The 12,702-nt window shown below is 46.2% G+C and overlaps 1 protein-coding gene across 1 annotated transcript in view; it reads left to right on the plus strand.

Moving 5' to 3' along the window:
• The first annotated feature begins 11,619 nt into the window (after positions 1-11,619).
• The window catches only part of fignl2 (fidgetin like 2), a 16,397-nt gene continuing 15,314 nt past the window's right edge, over positions 11,620-12,702 (plus strand). Inside the window, exon 1 of the mRNA XM_080497080.1 lies at positions 11,620-11,730. The gene's annotated coding sequence lies outside the window, so the exon portion shown is untranslated. The remainder of the gene's footprint in view (positions 11,731-12,702) is intronic.

The following is a 12,702-nucleotide window of genomic DNA, read 5'->3' on the forward strand; positions in this document are numbered from 1 at the left end:
TCCTGGAACGTCCGCTGTCAGATTATTATACAGCACAGTTGTGTAAAATGCTTGGGCAAGCAGCACTGTTTTGTGGCATTTGGCCCAACCGGCCCACCACAGGACTCGGCCCAGACCACTGAATAGTGGAATACGCTCTCGCACTGTGATGCTCGGCTCTCTGCTCAGGAAAACTCGTAGCACATACAGTGTGTTTGCCCTCCCCAGATACCCTCTGACTTTCATAGACTCATGACTGTGATAAGCCAATAGATTCAATAGCGGCCGCGCTGTTGGAGTCGGTCGGTCCCGTTGACTGACAGTAATTTGCTGGTCTCAGTATAAACCTTTGTCATAGACTTTAACATCCAGCAGATTATGTGCAGCCACTTATTGAGATTGATTAATATTTTCATGATGTGATTTATTTGCTGGGGAGTGTACAGTATGCGCTGCCTGAATGGGCTAATGTAATGTAATGGGGACTTAAATGAGCCATTAATCTGGCAGGCCCAAGGGTAAAGGGACAGCACAACAGGGATTCAGGGGGCATGATGTAACCAAGATGTAGGGAGCTGCAGACCGTCGCAAATTATTTGTGATGTTTGAGTTGCTTGCTTCTGTGCAAGTGAGTCTTCGTTTAAAGCGCCACGTCCATTTATTCTCTTTTGTGTTAAAGGTTCAATCAACAACGGCTTATTCACAAGTGTATGTCGGAGTCAAACGGAGGCTTTACGGGGGGGGGGGGGATACCAGGTGCTCGAAGATCAGAAATTGAAAATTGATATATCAGTGTGGAGGAGAGGGAAGTGAGGTGCTGATACACAATTATCCATGTGAGGCGTAGGTATTATAAATGACCCCGTGAGGCCAGAGAAAGAGAGGTCTGAGACAGTGAGCTGTCGGAGGGGGCTTCCTGGCTGTATAATTGAAAATCATTCAGACAGCTGTACAGTTTAACCTTGGAGGACCATGTCGTAGTCACTAATTGATAGCTTGGCATGTACAGCCGCTGAAAAGCGAAGAGGATGTGGGCCGACACTATAGGCATCGGCACAGGTGAGTGTCTTTGTGGGTGAATAAAAGCTTTTCAAAACACTGTAAAAGGCCGCGCCTTCAGAGAAGTGCTTCAATATGTTTTTTGTCCCTTGACATTTTCGCAGAAATTATTCCATCAAGCAGCTACACAGCACATCCCTGAGAGGGATGATTCACCGCCGTGCGATTTCTGTATCAACTCTACGTGGGCTGATCTATGAAAGTCTTGAGCCACGTTTTCATTTCTGTTATTCTGCCTGACGTCTTCCTCCTCCTCCTCCTCCTCCTCCTCCTCCTCCTCCCGAAGACCTCCGTGTTCCAAAGCAACACAAGACAGCAATGCCTGCGAGTGAACTCCAGGAAGTAATAGATCTCTTCAGCCAGTCGGAGCAGAATCCTGTCTCCTTCCTCTGTGCAGAGGGGCTGGAGCAGTGTGGCCGCCTCTACCCTTATGGAACCAGATGCATTATTGATGGATGGCTGATTGGGAACTCAATTACACAGAGATTACTGGGCTGGCAGACACTGGGACACCACTACCCTGTCAGAAGTATTGAATTAGAGCACAGGAGAGGAGGGAAAGTGTCCTTCAGAGACGCCTCCTCTCCCCCTGCAGACCTCCCGGGGAAGCCAAATGGCCGCAGCCTAGTTCAGACTCTGACAGATGACCTTCCCAACAACTGTAGATGTGGCAGAGCGGCCAGCTGGCTGGACGCTGCCGCTGCGGAGGGAGCGCGGCGGCGATAAGCTTATTACACACTAACCTGTATCTGGACGGCGTGGCGTTGCTCGTTTTTGTGGCCGAGGCTCGCCGTGCACGCGCGTGCACGCATTTGTGTATTCCTCGGTATAATTTGATGTATCAAATGACAGCTGCTCTTCCTTTAGCACTGGAGTGGGTGCAATGATGGGGAAGGGCCCGGAATGCGAATGTATGTGCATAAATATTGGCATTTCACCAAATCTCATTCATATAACATGGCCCACCTGAATGAGAATCGTGCCTCGCAGGGTCGTATGCTATTACAAGTTTAATGTGAAATCTGGATCGAAGAAGATGAGAGAAGTGGGGGGGGGAGGGGGGGCTCGCTCAGCATCTGAAATGGAAGCATTCATCTTCCTTTTCTGTTGGTCAGCAAATGTGTTCAAAGCAAAGGAAAAAGCGCGGAGAGAATAGCTGATCTCTGGAAGAGAAATCATTTCATACCAGGCCACACAGTAAAGCCCATTTCACCCCCGGTCCGGCACAAGTGCCTGTCCTCGGCGTCTGTTTATTGCATTCATCAGAGTAGCCATGAAAGCCCCAATGCCGCGTCGCCGTGGCTCCGCTCATCTGCTCTCGGCGTGCTTTCCTAGAATATGCTTGATTTATTTTAGCCATTAGCCGATACAGTTTTCTTCCCGTGTCGCTTGTGAAGAAAGCCCACGTGCGACGCGGGACAAGGTTTTTCTATTCCTTAAGTGTCTTCTTCTATTGTCGCCATGTCAGTGTGTCAGTATAAAGAAGGACTCCTGAAAGAGGCCATTGTTCAGGTTCACGTTGTCAATGGAGACGGGGCCACGGCGAGGATTAGGTGGACAACAGGCAGCTTTCACCGGGCTCCCGCTTTATCCAGGTCTTCTCCAACGAGCTGGACACTTTAGAAAAGACACCCCGGTGAGCCGTGGCCCCGCTCCGTTGCCCCCGTTTCCCCGAACACTGGGCACGAGTTAGCCCCCGGAGAAAAGGTTTAATAAGGAGTGGAGAATAGCCATTAGCTCCCTACCAACCTCTGTTGATGGAGGAGAAAATAGGGGGACCAATAGACCAACAAGAACTATTGGAGCCTGTGACAATCACATCACGGGGGAAACTAATTCCCTTTCCTGAGCTGGAGTCTGTCGTCCTGTTCAAAGCAGAAAGGACTGCCTGAGTCATTACAGAATTTAAAAGAAGAAGAAGGAAGAAGCCAGGGTTTAAAGGAGATTGGAGCGCTTCCGTGTCTCCCGATTTATCTCATTTAATTTAGTGGAAGATTTCTCATTTGTTTAGAGAAATGCTCATGTCTCTTGGCAGGTTTCGTAGACTCTGTATTGAACCTGTCCTCCCTTTTTATTAACTCTTTATTACACCGCAACATGCATGCATACGCAGTACACACACACACACACAGACACACACACTCATATATACGAAACTCATATAATCCCTCTATTCTCATATTTCCTCCCGGTGATGTGCTGGTGTCACTGGATGCAGCCACACTCGTCTACTTTGCATGCAGATGGCAAACATTGATTGTTCCTCATGCCCGCCCCGCATATATGAATTGTCTCCTCAAAACTAAATCAATTTTCTACAAGTCTCTTCTGTAGAAACACCTCAGTCAATAGCTGCTGCATTGAGACACTGAGTTTGACTGTGTCCTTATATACCTTTGCTACAGATAGCAGCGATTTGATCAACATCCTATAAATAATTACACAGAAACAGGTGAAATGTTTATCCCGGCGAACCGAGCCTTTGATCATGGATTCTTAACTTTGATGTCAAAAGTTCTCCGTTTGTTTGCCAGAATTCAGCGGCATCTCCGTAACCGCTCACGATCTACGTACATAAAGTTTCCCCCAATCAGCTGAGTAGACTTAAAGCGCACGGCGAGTTCAGCCTCGTGCCAAAAGACTTAAAACCAATGGGTGATATTTGAAATGATGAATACATTCATGCAATTTGAATCTGACCTATTCACAGTGAATAAATGCATCCCATTATTTAAGGAAATTATCTTCATTAAGTAAGCATTTTTGCAAATTAATGTCAGTGACTTGTACCATTAGCCTCAGTAAGCAAAGCTCGGTTTTGCATCAGTTATCATTTTTGATCAAGCCGCCCTCATTTGTAGGACACGAGGCGACGTGGCCCCCGATAGAAGTCATTAAATGTAGTGACTTTTCTTTATTCTTTTTTTTTTTTTCCAGTTTGATTAAAAGCCCGACTTGGTACATTCAAGGTGAAAATGGCAATTATGTAGCAGAGGAGTGATCACACACACACACACACACACACACACACACACACACACACACACACACACACACACACACACACACACACACACACACACACACACGCTTACAAAGTGAAGCGGCTGAGAGAACTCGGTTAAATCATGTTTAGTGTCTTATTGATAGCAACAACTGTTAGGTCCTGCAGCTAGTGGATTAACTCATTGTCTTTAATTACGTCTTAAAGTTGGCAGGCTGGAAGAAAACACACACTCACACACACACACACACACACACACACACACACACACACACACACACACACACACACACACACACACACACACACACACACACACACACACACACACACACACACACACACACACACACACACACACACACACACATTATTTGGTTGTTATTGTTTTCAATATAAATGATTCAAATGCCATTCCACTGATGTAAGAAACACAAAGCTCGTATCAGCATCTTTTCTCTTGACTTTTTTTTTTTTTTTTTAACTCACAGCCTGTAATTCAAAGCTACCAGTAGTCCATTTAAAATATAAATTCAAGTCGCTGATGCCTGAAGTTTTGTTTTCCATGCCGTCGAGCTGCATGCCTGCATGGTGTGGAAAGTTCAGGTTTCCCGGTTTCCCAGTGTCACATGTCCGTCTCCAGATTAAGAACATGCACGGACGTGACCACACACCCTGCAACGTCGCCGTGTGCACAGGATGCACTGTTAACACGGTAAAAGATGCCGATCAACTGGATTGTTCTGGTCTTTTCTGGTTATTTCTGGCTGTATAAAGGAAAGGATTTTTGTTGTTGTTGTTGTTTTTTAAAAGAGACAAGGACTTTATTTTGCATCTGATGTGGAAACAGAATAACATTTCAGAAAGGGGGGGGGGGTAGAAAAAAAAGCTTTCCGCAGCTCTCGTGTCCTTATGTTTATCAAAGGCTCACACATCTAAAGTGTGAAGCTATTCATCGACCTGTGAAGTCTGCGAGTGTCTTATCACTTCAGAGCAGTAAACCTGATGTGTCGCTCAAGTTTTCTGAATGACCTCTGTAACGTGTGCGTGTGCGTGTGTGTGTGTGTGTGTGTGTGTGTGTGTGTGTGTGTGTGTGTGTGTGTGTGTGTGTGTGTGTGTGTGTGTGTGTGTGTGTGTGTGTGTGTGTGTGTGTGTGTGTGTGTGTGTGTGTGTGTGTGTGTGTGTGCTGCGTCAGTATCTGTGAGCGCTGTCAGTGTGTGGAGCCATGCCACAGGGTTTAACCCCTCTGCATTGATCCCCAGGTTCCTCGGGGCTGCCGCCTAATTCTCCAATTTTCAGCTGTTAGAGATAGAATTGGAATAATAAACAGCTGAACCTCCCACTAATAATCCCAGTATCCACCCCTTACACACACACACACACACACTTTGCCCCTTCCTCCCCTGCAGCTCGCCTTCTTCAGGACAACTGGGGTCGGGGTAGAGTTTCTGTCGGCACTAATCTCGGCCGCAGCGTTCGCTCCTACGCTCTAATGAAATGATATTGGCCGGCTCTTGGATGCCTGGAACTGATTATCACCAGCAGCACAGACAGAAACACACCTACACACACTCGCATGCACACATGCTAATTTGTGGGTTGCTCCACATGAAAACACACAGATTGATTGCACACACACACACACACGGACTCACACAGAATCTTTGGTTCTTGCACGTGCGTCCTAAGCCTGAGCTCAGCGGCTTGCAGTTTGAACACATAATTTCCTCTTAACGGCCTCGTTGAGCTTTGAGAAGCTGTCACCAGAGAGCAGGGATACAGGAAATGAGACGTAATGCGTGTTTTGAAAAAACAAATTGAAAGATTTGGTCCGGTGACTTGTCCCGTTAGCAGGTTTTCACGTGAAAATGGAAAACCCCTTTCCTGTGCTTGGGTGTCCGCCTGTGGTTGTGGCGTCGGCAGTTTACAGGTCGTCCTCCCACGGGCCGGCGTGAAACGTCAACCGCAGATCATCTGAAAGCCTTGAAAGTGTTATTAACACTAATATTCCTTACCGCGTTAAAGCTCCCCCAGTCTGCAGACTGTACGAACACGCGCACTGACTCGCAGCCGGAATGGCGTATTGCGCAATCCCGGCGGCCGATTGCATAACACGCGATCGCGGCACAATAACGCTTCTGCGTTGTGACATTTATGTGTTTTTGGAAAGAAATCCCTCCAGAAGAGAGAAAAAGGAGGATATGGACCTTATTCCCAGAGGGTAAATGTTTTAATGGGAAGTTTGAAGTAATTACTTGGTAGCATCTATTAGCATCTGCTCGCATTTCACGTTGGCATCGACTGTCGTTTATCTTTCGTGTCAGACTCGGCCGTCTCGTGAACCTTGCGCACGGCGCGACGTATGGCCACCAATTGTAGAGCCCTGACCACGTTACTAACGATTCACCGATGGTCAGAAATCGTGTATTTGAGCCTTTACTTAATGATTTTCCACATCTCAGGTGACGAAAATGTGACTGTGAATCGTCGCTGAGCTTTAGCTCCCTTCATGATTTACCAAAACATCAGAATTATCAAATCCAATTAGAATAAGAAGCATTTGACACCAAGCAACCCTTTATTTAAAGATATTGTATTTTTTTTTTTGTGAAGTGAGTATTCACAATAGAACTTTTATTATAGTCAGCTGGAATTTCATCGTGTCTGTTTATTGACAAGATAACCGTCTTGTCACGGTTCTCCAAACACTGCAATCGTGGCTGAACATCCACACATGGCGATAAACTGACTGTCCCTACTGTAGAGCTAAAGCCCTCGCCGGCCTCGTCCCAGGATCCATGTCGCCGTAGCGGTGGAGCGTAATAAGTTGCTTAGCTAATCACCCGGTGGGGCTGCTCTGCATGCAGATTTTCATCTAACCAAATTATACCTGCGCCTGATTCATCAGTTTGTCTCGATTGGGTGGGGGGGGGGCTGACCCGCTAACACAGTTCATCATTGGCCGATCAACCCGCTGAATGGAGGTGTTGAGCTGACGTGCTCCGCAGTATGAGGTCACGCGTTGACCTGTACCCTTTGTCCGCCCAGGAGTCATTTTCAGCAGCCGCGGCTCTTTTGTCTGCCGCTCATATCTCTCCATTAACCTCCAACCACCGGGCACCTATGCAGCCTCCGACATTAACCCGTGTCCCCCGAGCGGCGGCGGGACTCGTTGTCACAGGTGTGCACAGACGTGTCAGTGCACCGGGAGAAACTCACTTTTGGATTATACGGAGGCATAAACCTGTCCGCCTCATTGAAACTCTCGCCCCGGTCGGATTTTTATTTATTTAATTATTTTTTTTCTCCGTTTTTTTTTTTTTTTGGCCGGCTCGAAGTCCCGGGGCCCTGAAGTCTTTGTGCTGCAGTAGTGCTGGGCTCAGCATGCTGCCTGTGTCGACACACTGCTGCCTCAGCACTAATAAGGCAATAGAGTGATAGAGAGAGCGCCAGTTGTCTGCTTTCAACGTCCCCACTCAACCGTACCCTCACCTAACCCCCCACAGAGACACCATTAGCAAATCTATTGAGGATCCCATATTAGGGAAAACATCAAGGAGTCTAATTGTGGTTCTGAAACCGGGACTCGCCGGGTGTGTTAAGTTTTGTAACCACTCTAATGAGCTGCGGTGTTTCCTCCAATGGGTTTATTGCCCTAGATTCCTATTTGAGCCATGTCACTGACCGCCGGGGCATCTCCGAAAATAGCTCAGCCCACATGTCATGTTACAAACAAGAGTTTTCACAAGCCGTGTGTTCTGATAGCTAATTTGTTTTAACTCCGATGGTCGTCTTCGGTTTTAGTTGTATCTGTCTGTTCGTGATCTCTTTTTTTTCCACGTTCTCCTTCCTTACGGTGTTTTGAAATTGTTAAATTAGTCATCCATTCATCGCCGACACTGCTTCATACAACTAAGACCCTACACGAGGAGTTTTTTTGTCGGTAAAACTACTGAGAATGTCATCATAAGTAACTTTATGTGCAAACGGGAGAATTCAAAGGTCAGTTTACAAGACAATCTGCTGGAAATAGGACCGTCGCCATGTTGGCTTGTGATTGGGTGAAGTGCTGATCCCCCCCCCACACGAAATGTGATTTGAGGGAGCTGCATGTGTTGGTACAGGAAGTTATCAAACATATCAGAACATTATGGCAAATACGTCCAACTCTGGGGAAAACGCAGTGTCACAGATGATCCGTCTCAAAGTTAAAGCTGTCGGGGGGGAAAAGGGGAGCAATAGAAGAGAGTCAGAATAGATTTAAACAATGAAGGAGGATTAAATAAAACACATAAATGTCGTGTCGAGCAGCGTTTCTGCTCAAAGCTGAGCCGATTCACACCCACTTTTTAAAAAAAACAGATGAAATCACAGACGACACAAAAACTCTCTCTCTCTTTGCGTCTTTGTTTCAGAAAAGTTTTACGTTCACATGGCGGCGTTTTGAAAAACGGTGTCTGTTCACACCGGAAGAGCTGAAAACAATGTAGTTTTCATGTCGGGCCACTAGTTGGTTCTGTTGTATATTTTTTGTAATGAAGCCACACACACACACATGCACTCAGAATAATACGCTATAAAGATTAGCAATGGCGAGAACACCGACATTTGTTGTTATAGTAGCGTCAACGATAAAAATACGAAGTCTCAGCAGAATAAGGACTGGGAGTCATGACACTCGGGAGGAAAACATCATTGTTATTGTCCGTCTATTCACGCTTAAGAACTATTTACAACGGCCATCGTACCCGTGTGCAGTAGCAGCTTTTCTTTAAAAAAAAAAAAAGCAACATTTTCCCCCATTTACATAAAGATGAAGCGTTTCTAAAGCTGCATTTTTAGTCGTGTGAACGGGATTTCACACATGTTGACCATTTCTAATCTATTAAATTACCTTATATATTTAATAACTGTAATAATCAACCAACATGTAAGTATTGTAAAATCAGAAATTAAAAAAATATATACATGTTATGTCAGTGCTCCGTAACAATCATTACACGAGTCACTCCATGTCAACACGGCTCTGCACAAACACTTTCTGTAACGCTGGCACATGATGAAGTGCACAGGACGGCTCACATATGTCCCTCTCTATTTTCAGCCAGTGCTGCGACTGTGTGTGTGTGTTAACGTCTAGATGTGTGTGTGTGTGTGTGTGTGTGTGTGTGTGTGTGTGTGTGTGTGTGTGTGTGTGTGTGTGTGTGTGTGTGTGTGTGTGTGTGTGCGCGGTATGCTATAGCTTGTGTGTAAGAGGAGGAGATGACTGGGCCGTGTGGCTTCAGTGTGCCGCTAAAAACAGGCCGACAGCTGTGTGTGTGTGTGTGTGTGTGTGTGTGTGTGTGTGTGTGTGTGTGTGTGTGTGTGTGTGTGTGTGTGTGTGTGTGTGTGTGTGTGTGTGTGTGTGTGTGTGTGTGTGTGTGTGTGTGTGTGTGTGTGTGTGTGTGTGTGTGTAAACGAGGCTGAAGCAGCACATGAGAGGGGTGGAGCGCCTGAGTGTTTCTGAATGACACGGGTATTGAATAATAAACACGTCCAGTCTGTTTAACGGCACCGACTATAAAGTTTGCAAACATCTAAGGTTGAACTTCTATCTGCTCTTTGGACGTTTTCACACCAAATGACAGGAACCTGCAAAAGAAAGTTGTACTCATTGTAGAAATGTTTACAACGTAGAATAACAAACATCATCCTAATAAATAAATCTTAAAGGAGGTAAAACATTTTTTTATGTATTTAGTGTTCATCATGATTAACGTCATAGTAATATTTTAAAGTATTAAACAGTTTAAGGAATTACTTGAAATTACAAAAAAAAAAATGCAAACATGATAGAACTTCCAGCCTTTTATCTCAAAGAACTTTTACACTTTGTCTTCTTAACTGCAACCTCCATCCATTAATCCTCTGCAACGCTTAATAAAACTCAAGGATGAGGCTTAACCTTATAACGCATGTTTTTACAGCGTCGTTTTTGCAGCGAACGCCACAGAGTTCCACAAGCCTGAACTCAAACCGGGGTTTTTTCACGTTGTGAGGTGAGTGTGCTAACCACTACACCTCCACATTGGTGAGCCACTTGTTCAAAAAATAGAAGAGTCCGCCGTCTTAAAGGAGCTGCCGGGAAACAAGATCGTGTTTCACTCATTTCAAATGCCATCAAAACTCCTCCAGAATCTTTCAAGTTAAAATGTGGCCACGATTACGTCACGTTTTCGTTTTCTGGTGAAAAGGCAAAGCGTCCGGGGCCTCGTGCTGCGTTCCCGTGGCCTCTGGGACCACAATTCCTCATTTAGTCTGCAAAAATGGGTCGTGGCGTTCAGGTTCAGCTCAACGGAGGGAGAAAAGGAAGCAGCAGTCAATCAAGATTGTCTTGTGCTCGATGGTTTTGAGTGTAAATACAGACATTACGCTGCATTTATTTCACAAGGACTAAAAAAGATCTGTGCTACGATAACAGCAATAAAATAACACTAAAATACAAAGGCCAGGATAGTTTGGGCCTGTAAGATTAGTCGAAACCATTTAAGTTTCCTTGCTTCAAGCCTCCACATGTGGCTGCGATCAGCAACAACAACAACTCGAATGTGAAAGATGCTCTCCGGTTCGCCCGGTTACACACAAGGCTGCAGGACTTCCATGTGCTTTTGTTCTGAGCTTTATGTAAATCGTGTTCTCATTTCTTCGCTGGTCGCAATTCAGCAAGACTTGTATTGATTTTCTTTCTTTTCTTTTTTTTTTTTTTTAAAATGCAGAGGTGCGCAAATCTTTTCCTTTACTCAAAACAAAGTGTAATATGTTTTTTTTCCGCGGCGCAGTTAAGAGGTTGGTCCCAGATGAATTCACGCTATTTAAATAAACCGTCCCATCTGTGGGTTAGTGGGTTAAGGTTTCTGTTAATCAGTAAATACCTCCAAACCGGCTTCCTTCCTGCTTAACCACATTGTCCTGTTTTCTATTTCTCATTGTTTCACAAGCAGGAGATGCGCGCGGGGGTGTGGCGGCTTTCCAAATGCTGGAAGACGTCTTTGATGGAGCTGAGCTGAGCAACACAAAGGTTATGTAACTGGTAATGTCACTTTTTTTTTTTTTCTGGCTTTGAGTGATTTGCCCAGTAATGTCACTACTTTTCAAACTGGTATGGAGCTGGTTGGGTCAGTCGGAGACGAAATGAGAGACGCTGCCTGTTTTCATCAACAATCTCAGCGCTTGTTGATCCACCTTGATCCTCTAAACCAAAACCAAACTCACACCGGTCGTTTCCCTCCAACCAGAAACTCTCTGTGTCCTGGCTTCAGTGTGAGTGTCTGAGTATGATTGGTCAACACCCCCCCCCACCCTCCACCACCACCACCACCCTCCCCTCATTCTCTCTCTCTTTTCCTACTTAAATACTTTTAGCATAAAGCGAGAGAAGGTGGGGAGGGAGAGGGGGATGGGAGATCCATGGGGGAGGGTAGCTGAGTGCTCACTCTGTTGTCACTGGCCAGAGAGAGAGAGAGAGAGAGAGAGAGAGAGAGAGAGAGAGAGAGAGAGAGAGAGGGCGAGGGAGAGGGAGAGGGAGGGCGAGCAGGAGTTGTGTCCCATATGTGGAAAAAAAAGCATAACCGTGCACACACGGCTCTGGTCTGCTCCGGGGATTATCCGACCGCTTTCAGATCTGATGGAGGACATGCAGGCATGAATAGGTAAGGCTGCCGCTCTCCCGCCGCCTCGCTGTGTTGATGTGCTGTCACTGCCCGCCGCCGCCGCCGCCACCGCCACCGGCTGAAGTTAGAGGAGGACCGGAACAGAAGCCGGCGACCGCAAGACGTTTCCCCTCCCTCCCTCCTTCGCTTCCAAGCAAACCAAACCTCACCACTTCTGCGGCGCCGTCTTCCACTTCACCCCCCCCCCCCCCCCCCCCCCCTCCAGTCCGGCCGCTGGGTGAACTGTGCCTGGACAGAGCTGTGTTTGTTTGGACTGGAAGCTGCGGTGCGCCGCTGCACGTATGCAGTTATTCTGGGTTGAGTGTTAAAAGTTGGCTGTCAGTTGGAGAGCGGAGGAGAGGGTAGGGAGGCGGGGGGGTAGGAGGGTAGGAGGGGGGGGGGGGGGGGTCGCAGTCGTACGCGGAGCCTGTTGTACGTCCAGAAACAGCCGTGTGGTCATTGCGTAATTTCTCCCCCGTGAATCCTGCATGAGTGAATGTAAATTAGTAACTGCCTCCTTGTTTGTTTTCATGCAGTCGGGGTCACGTTGCCTCACTAATGATGGTGCACTTAGTACAATACTTGTCCTAATGGTCCTCCACAGTTTTGGATTGTGTCTCGTTGAAGTGTTCGTTTTTGCAAACGCCTTTTTTATAAGGCAAGTTTCAGTCATGTGCATTTTTTTTTGCTCGCCGTAAACATTGTGGATCAAATATATATTTTTGTGTCCACAGAGTGTTTTAAAAAAAACAAAAAAACAAAGCTGCTCTCAAATGGCCTCTGTGGAAACAAATTTTCATACAGCTGTTGGAGTCTGAAGGGGTCGACCAGAGAGGTGCTCTGTAGTAGAATCAAACAAAACCTGGAAGATTAAACTGTCTTTAATCTATGCATGATTAAAATGAGATATTCACGAGCCAAAAGAGAGCAGAGATTTGCTTTTGGTTATCTGAACACAAAACCAACAAAGCT

Source organism: Blennius ocellaris, assembly GCF_963422515.1.
Source record: "Blennius ocellaris genome assembly, chromosome: 5".
NCBI classification, from domain to species: Eukaryota; Metazoa; Chordata; class Actinopteri; order Blenniiformes; family Blenniidae; genus Blennius; species Blennius ocellaris.